The sequence below is a fragment of the Phyllostomus discolor genome, chromosome 7, assembly GCF_004126475.2.
Source record: "Phyllostomus discolor isolate MPI-MPIP mPhyDis1 chromosome 7, mPhyDis1.pri.v3, whole genome shotgun sequence".
NCBI lineage: Eukaryota > Metazoa > Chordata > Mammalia > Chiroptera > Phyllostomidae > Phyllostomus > Phyllostomus discolor.
This window is the reverse complement of record NC_040909.2, coordinates 9410994-9416993: the sequence shown is the minus strand read 5'-3', so window position 1 is coordinate 9416993 and position 6000 is coordinate 9410994. Positions and strand designations below refer to the sequence as shown.

The following is a 6000-nucleotide window of genomic DNA, read 5'->3' as shown; positions in this document are numbered from 1 at the left end:
TTTTGGGCTCCCTCCCCAACCCCCCCCCCCACCCCGTCATTTCCATTTTTCTATGTCAGGAGGGAAGACGCAAAGAAATTTAGGCAAATAAAGCCCCAAAGCGCACTATAATTTTCTATCTCTGAGCCGATTTGTAAGAGAATGGGTGAGTGAAATTAGCAAAGAATCACCCCACACAAAGATGGCGCGTGCAGAATTTGCGAAAGCGAGAGAGAAGAGGAAGGAGACGCGTGAGGACGGAACACTGCGGTGCTGGGGTGGTGAGTGTCTGGATGGGGGCGGGGGGAATGCCGCAGTTTCCAGGAAATAATAAGGTGGGGGAAAAAGGCATACAAAGAGTAGGTTTTTCATTGTTTGTAAAATATAAACACAGATGAATTCTGTCTTTGGTTTGTTCATGCTTTTCACTCTGCACAGCAGGGATGTTCTTAAGAAGTTGCCCTCTGCGAAATTTCGCTAAATGGGAACCGTGGACCCTGCATGATGGGATTATAATCACACCAGCCACTCCTTTTACATAATTTTTTGTTTAAGATCCAGTAAGACTCCCTGTTTTTAATATATAGAAAGCAACAGACATGCCTATGTTGATAAACTGAGGGTTTGCGTCCCTAGAGCCTGGTGCCAGCTAAGACAAAAACCCGGTGATATCCCATCTACGAATCTCACTGGATTCAAAAACAATATGAAATTTTGAGCTGACAAGAACATGTCTGCTGCCCGCAGTCCCTGCACAAGCTCACCATGTTGCCTATTAACCGAAAGATCAAAAATTATCGATTTCATGGCGCTTCGTGCTCTGGAAAAGAAAAGCTACTTTAAAAATTTGCATTGTTTAAGAAATGAGTTAAAAGAAAAGAATCTTTTTGTTTTTTCCTGAACACTTTGGAATGTGAAAATGGCTTGTTTTAATCTTATGCATGATTTACTATAATTCTATTATTTTTAGCAGCTGGAGTCCAGAAATGATTTTTTTTCGATGAATTTAGGATTTTGCCGCAGTGTACATCTGCAGTCCCAGAATCCTCGGGTAAGTTAATCCTTCTTGCGATGGGGAACGCCTTTAACCTTCTGGTGAATGAAATATCTGCGACCATTTTGAAATTTGCAATAGAGCCGTGTGAGTGTGTCTGTGTGTTTGCATGGTGTATGTTGGAGGGGTATGTCTCCAAAGCATAATTTCTTAGCAATGCAGCGGAATCTGGCTTAGTTCTTAGAGACACTGAGAAACATACACCTTTGTTCTCTTTCAATATCATGGATGATGTCTCCATTGCTTCTCCTTCACACTCTCTCTGGTAGCCATTAAAATCTTCTCCAGTATGGCAAGGACTGTCGTGCCAAATCAATGAAGGCCTGGAGGACACCCAACTCCAGTCACGAAGATTGCTGCTGGCATGGCTGAGGCAGCCATGAATATCACGACCACCGCCGCCGCGGCCACCGCCACCACCATGGCCATCGCCTCCCACCACCCTCGCCGCCCCTCCCTGCTCTGCAGCGCACACCCGACTCGAGCTTCCACAGGGGCTCTCTGCCGAATTTGCCCACTGGGTTCCTAGATTACTTGTGTGTGCGAGAATAGCCAACCACGTAGTCTGACAAGAGGTATTTACAACTACTTAGCCTGTTCAGCTGGAAAGAAATCAAAAGATAACACTGAAGCCCGAGATGATGTACCGCACATCAAAAGTTCCAATCCATAAATAGCCCACTTGGTGAACTGCTAAGGGAAAAGCTGATGCTGATTATTGTCCAGTGTTTTCGGGTTGTCAAAAGAAATATATTTAACTGGTCTTCTCAGAGTCAGGATTTATTGTTTATAAATGCATGGAATAATTACTTAGTCTTACCTTTCTGCTGGGAGAGGATTCTTCCCAAGGAGATTCGAATATAGAGTCCACAGGAGACCACACCCTCCTCTCACTGTTTTCTACGGTTTCTGTTTACTTTCAAGCAGGGCTGATTAACAACTACAATTATACATTAATTTAAAGGATCTAATCAAAAGGAGCCAGTCATCCATTTTCCTCTCTCTATAGAAAGCTCATTGTCTTAGTGCTCAATAAATGTTTAATGAATAGATTTGATAGAGTTAACTATGCAAAAAAGTGAATGGGCCTTCTTTAAAGAGCTGCTGGCTGGATTAATGTTTTTGTCGGAAGCGCAAAAACAATCCGGGCGTTTATTTCTTTGCCTAACGGTAATTCAAAAGTATGTATTTTAGAGAAGGGATGCTTTATGCTCAGGCCCCATGTAGCAGCTACTGCTTGATATGTCAATGGCCTGATATGACAAGCAATACCTCCTTTCTTTAACCAGCTGGAGACACTTATGGTTTCTAGGAACACAGACTGAAATTTAGAACCATTTGTCTTCTGCAGTTTCACGAAATGGATTAACCTACATCAAACGCAAGTGGTTGGCTCTGCAAGGAAAAGGCATAAGAGGATAACCGAGTATTTTTTTTTTATGAAATGTATTGCTCAAGGTCAATTTTTAAGAATAGTTTTTGCAAGATCACTTATTCCACCAATTCATTAGGTATTTTGATGTTTGTATTTCTCATTGGTTTAATTTTAATAATAGTATTTGTCTTCATTTCACAGAAGTTACTCATCTCATATTTTGGTGAGACAACTGGAACAATTTCTGTGTTTTTTTTTTAAAGACAATAAAAATTCTGAACAATTTGTTAAATTCAATTAATTTATTTTCATGCTAGCCACCCAGTAATTCTTCAGTGCACTTGAATTTGGTGGGAAAAACAGCGGGCTGCATTGCTGCAAATTTTACATTTCCTTTAATAGCACGTGTTTGCTTAAAGCATTACTAGGGATTTAAAAATCCTAATTCTAAATTTAGATTGAGATATTTAAATCATAGAAAAGTGCTTCAATTATTTTGACACCTGAAGAGAAATACAAATGTGAAATTCTTTATTCTGGTGCAAATATTTCTTAACCAGTTTTCACAATGTGCCTTACTTAGCCAAAAACAAAAAACAAAAAAAACAAAAAACAAAAAACCCATACACAAAAACTGAACATAGAAAAAGAAAACATCTGTACCAAAAAATTCTCTAGCATCGATTAATCAGTCATCTGATTTTAAAGGTATGACTTTAATCAGATCAACTGTACATCCCTATCTGTGTACGAGAATTAAAATTGAGGATGGAAATGTTATTTACACTTTTGAAAATGTTTATATTAGAAATACCCCTTTGATGAAATACCTTCTCTGCTCAATCTGTTTGAATTATGACCAGCCCAGCTAACCACAACCATCGGTCGCACTTTACGGAATTACTAGCAAAGATATAAATGCGAAAGTCACTCTAGACAATGGAGCTCACTGAACATCATCTTAGTATGGACTTTTTCCACTGCAGGAGCTCACGTGTGTTATGGAGACAGGCAGCAGTTGACACTGCCACTGCATATAGTAGAGTATCTTTTAAGACAGAGGGAAAAAAAAGATTATTTAAAGAACGTGTTGATCCTGAAGCATTAGCTATGCCTAAAACTACATATCCTACTCCATGAATGAATGAGTAGGTTTCCTGCCTGTCCCTATGTATAAAGACCTATTGTTTGCATGCATTAATTACAGGGATAAAAGACTCAAGATTAACTTTCACTGTTGCTTTTTGTACTCTCCATTGTTGGGGGTGGGGAGGGAAACAAGCATAAAACAACAGACTAGAGAAAGTGAATGGATAATTATTTCAGTTTTGACAAATGCCAATCTTGCTGGATTACAATAGAGACATTTCCAAGGGAGACGAAGACCAACCTCCAGTCTATTAAAACAAATTAGAAAATGTTTTTGAAGAACAGAAAATTAGTTTTAAAAAACATCAGAAGCTGTCTAATCCGTAGCTCCTTCCATAAACAATATATTGGGATTTTTCAAAAAAAAGTAATACCATAGAAATGCACCTCCTCCAAAGAAAAATCTTTACCCCCCACCAAAAAAAAAAAAAAAAATCTGTTGATTCTTAGTAGCACAGTGGAACCAGATAAAAACGGAATCTATAATAATTAACCTAATTGACAGGGCTCTAGAGCTAATCCATTTCCACCAGTCATTTATTCACAGTAGGTATTCTTAAGGACTTGTTGAATTGCGGGCTAAGCGCCCATTCTAACGAGAGTTCACAGCCTTCGGGAGTGGGGACGGCAGGCTGCTCCGCCCGGCAGTTCACTTCCACATTCAGGATGAGCACCCTGTCGGGTTGCGGGAGCCAAGATCCGGACAGTGAGGGGCTTGAGGGTGGTGTGCGGCTCGGCTGGGAGCCGTGTCCTGCAGGGAGTGTGTGGCCCAGACCGCAACAACGGCGGAAGCCCTAACCACCGGAGTCCCCCGGTCGACAGCCGTGCGGTGGCGGCGGCGGCCCCCGGTAGCGCCAGGAGCCGGGCCTGCCGCGACCCCAGCGCCCGCGCCTCTGCCTCTTGGGGCCCGAATTCCCGCCCTCCAAGCACTTGTGTCGGCTTCCCGGCGCAGCCCCCGAGAGCCGGGGCCGAGATGCCGCCTCCCCCGGGCGGCGGAAAGCGCGGGGCAAGCCCCGCGTCCGCTCTCACGGCCCGGGGCACGCGCAAGTCCCGGGCATCAGGTTCGGGACAGCGGAAGATCCTGGAGCCCACCTTCCCCCTACCCTATCCCTGGCCCCCGCCTGGTACCACTGCGCCCTCCCGAGCCGCCCTCCAGTCCGGCAGGGCGGAGCAGCTGTGGGGCTCAGTACAGGGGAGCGTCCCGGGAACGCGCGGGTGCCCCGCCCGGGCCCGGGGCGTTGGGACGGCCGCAGCCGGCTCGGCGGCGCGGGGACTACTTTCCGCGTCCTCTCCAGCCCCGCCCCTTGTCCTCGCGCGGCGGAACGCTCCGCGCTGCGCCGGTGGCGGCAGGATACAGCGGCTCCTGCGCGACTTATAAGAGGTCCTTGTGCGGCGCCATTTTAAGCTTCTCGGTCTGTAGCAGTCGCGTTAGACCGGCTGCGAGAGCTGGGAGCGAGGGGAGGCGGAGACGGAGGAACATCCGAGAAGCAGCTCCAGCCCCCGCCGAGCCGCCACCGCAGGCCGAGGACGATCGGACTCCCGCGGCGGGAGGAGCCTGTTCCCCTGAGGTGCTTGGGCGCTCCTTTCCTTACCCTTTTGGAGCTGCTCCCGTTCCCTCTTCGGAGCCAAACTTCGTCGCGGGCGCGCGGTCCCGGAGGTGGCTGAGAGCCGGGCCGGGCGCAGCCGGGAGGCCCGGAGTAGGGAGCGGGCTGGGGGCGCCGGGGAGGGGCCGCGGCCGGGGGCGGAGGGCGGTGGCCGGGCCCGGGTTCCGGTCGCGCTGCTCCTCCGGGGCCCTGGGGGCAGCGCTCGCGGCGTGGGGGCTCGGCGCGCGCGAGGGCGCGTCCGGGAGCTCGGAGGGCCAGCGCGGGGGGCGGGGGTGAGGGGACTGTGGTTTCCGTCCGGGGCTCCGGCCGCGGCCGAGTTTGGGGGAGGGACCCTGCGCCTCGGGATGCGCGGGGGCCGGAGTGGGGGGCGGGGTGGGGCGGGGGACTCCGCCTTCCCGTCGGGGAGTTGGGGTACGGACGCTGGGCCTGGGACGCCACCCTGGGTCCTCTCTGCCGTGGGGATAGGGCCGGTGGACTTTCTCTCCAGATTTCCCATTTCGTTCTTAACGGCGAATTGTTAAGAGCGTTCTTGAGAGAATTGTATTTTTTTTTAATGCCCTGCCTATGTGAGTTTGGCACTGGCGCTTCTTTAAATCGGAGCAACTTTAAACCTTAGAGGAACCCAACTCTTCGTGCAGACGGTGCGATGCGTCGGGAGGGTTTGCACGTATAAAATTCCGGTCTTGGCACCTACGTTTTCTCGTGCCGTGCAGGTGAGCGAAGGCAAGGCGGCGGGCAGTGCCCTGGGGTTCTCAGGGTCCACGGCGCTGGGTGTGAGACCCTCGTGAAAATCAGGGCTCGGGCGGCGGGCGTCCTGGTTCTGGTCCAGTGACCCACGG

The 6000-nt window shown here is 48.7% G+C and overlaps 1 protein-coding gene across 2 annotated transcripts in view; it reads left to right on the top strand.

Moving 5' to 3' along the window:
- Positions 1-4875: 4875 nt before the first annotated feature.
- The window catches only part of CTNNB1 (catenin beta 1), a 38037-nt gene continuing 36912 nt past the window's right edge, over positions 4876-6000 (top strand). Inside the window, exon 1 of one of the 2 annotated variants that reach the window (XM_028519008.2) lies at positions 4876-5125. The gene's annotated coding sequence lies outside the window, so the exon portion shown is untranslated. The remainder of the gene's footprint in view (positions 5126-6000) is intronic. The other variant, XM_036030482.1, reaches the window with a different exon arrangement.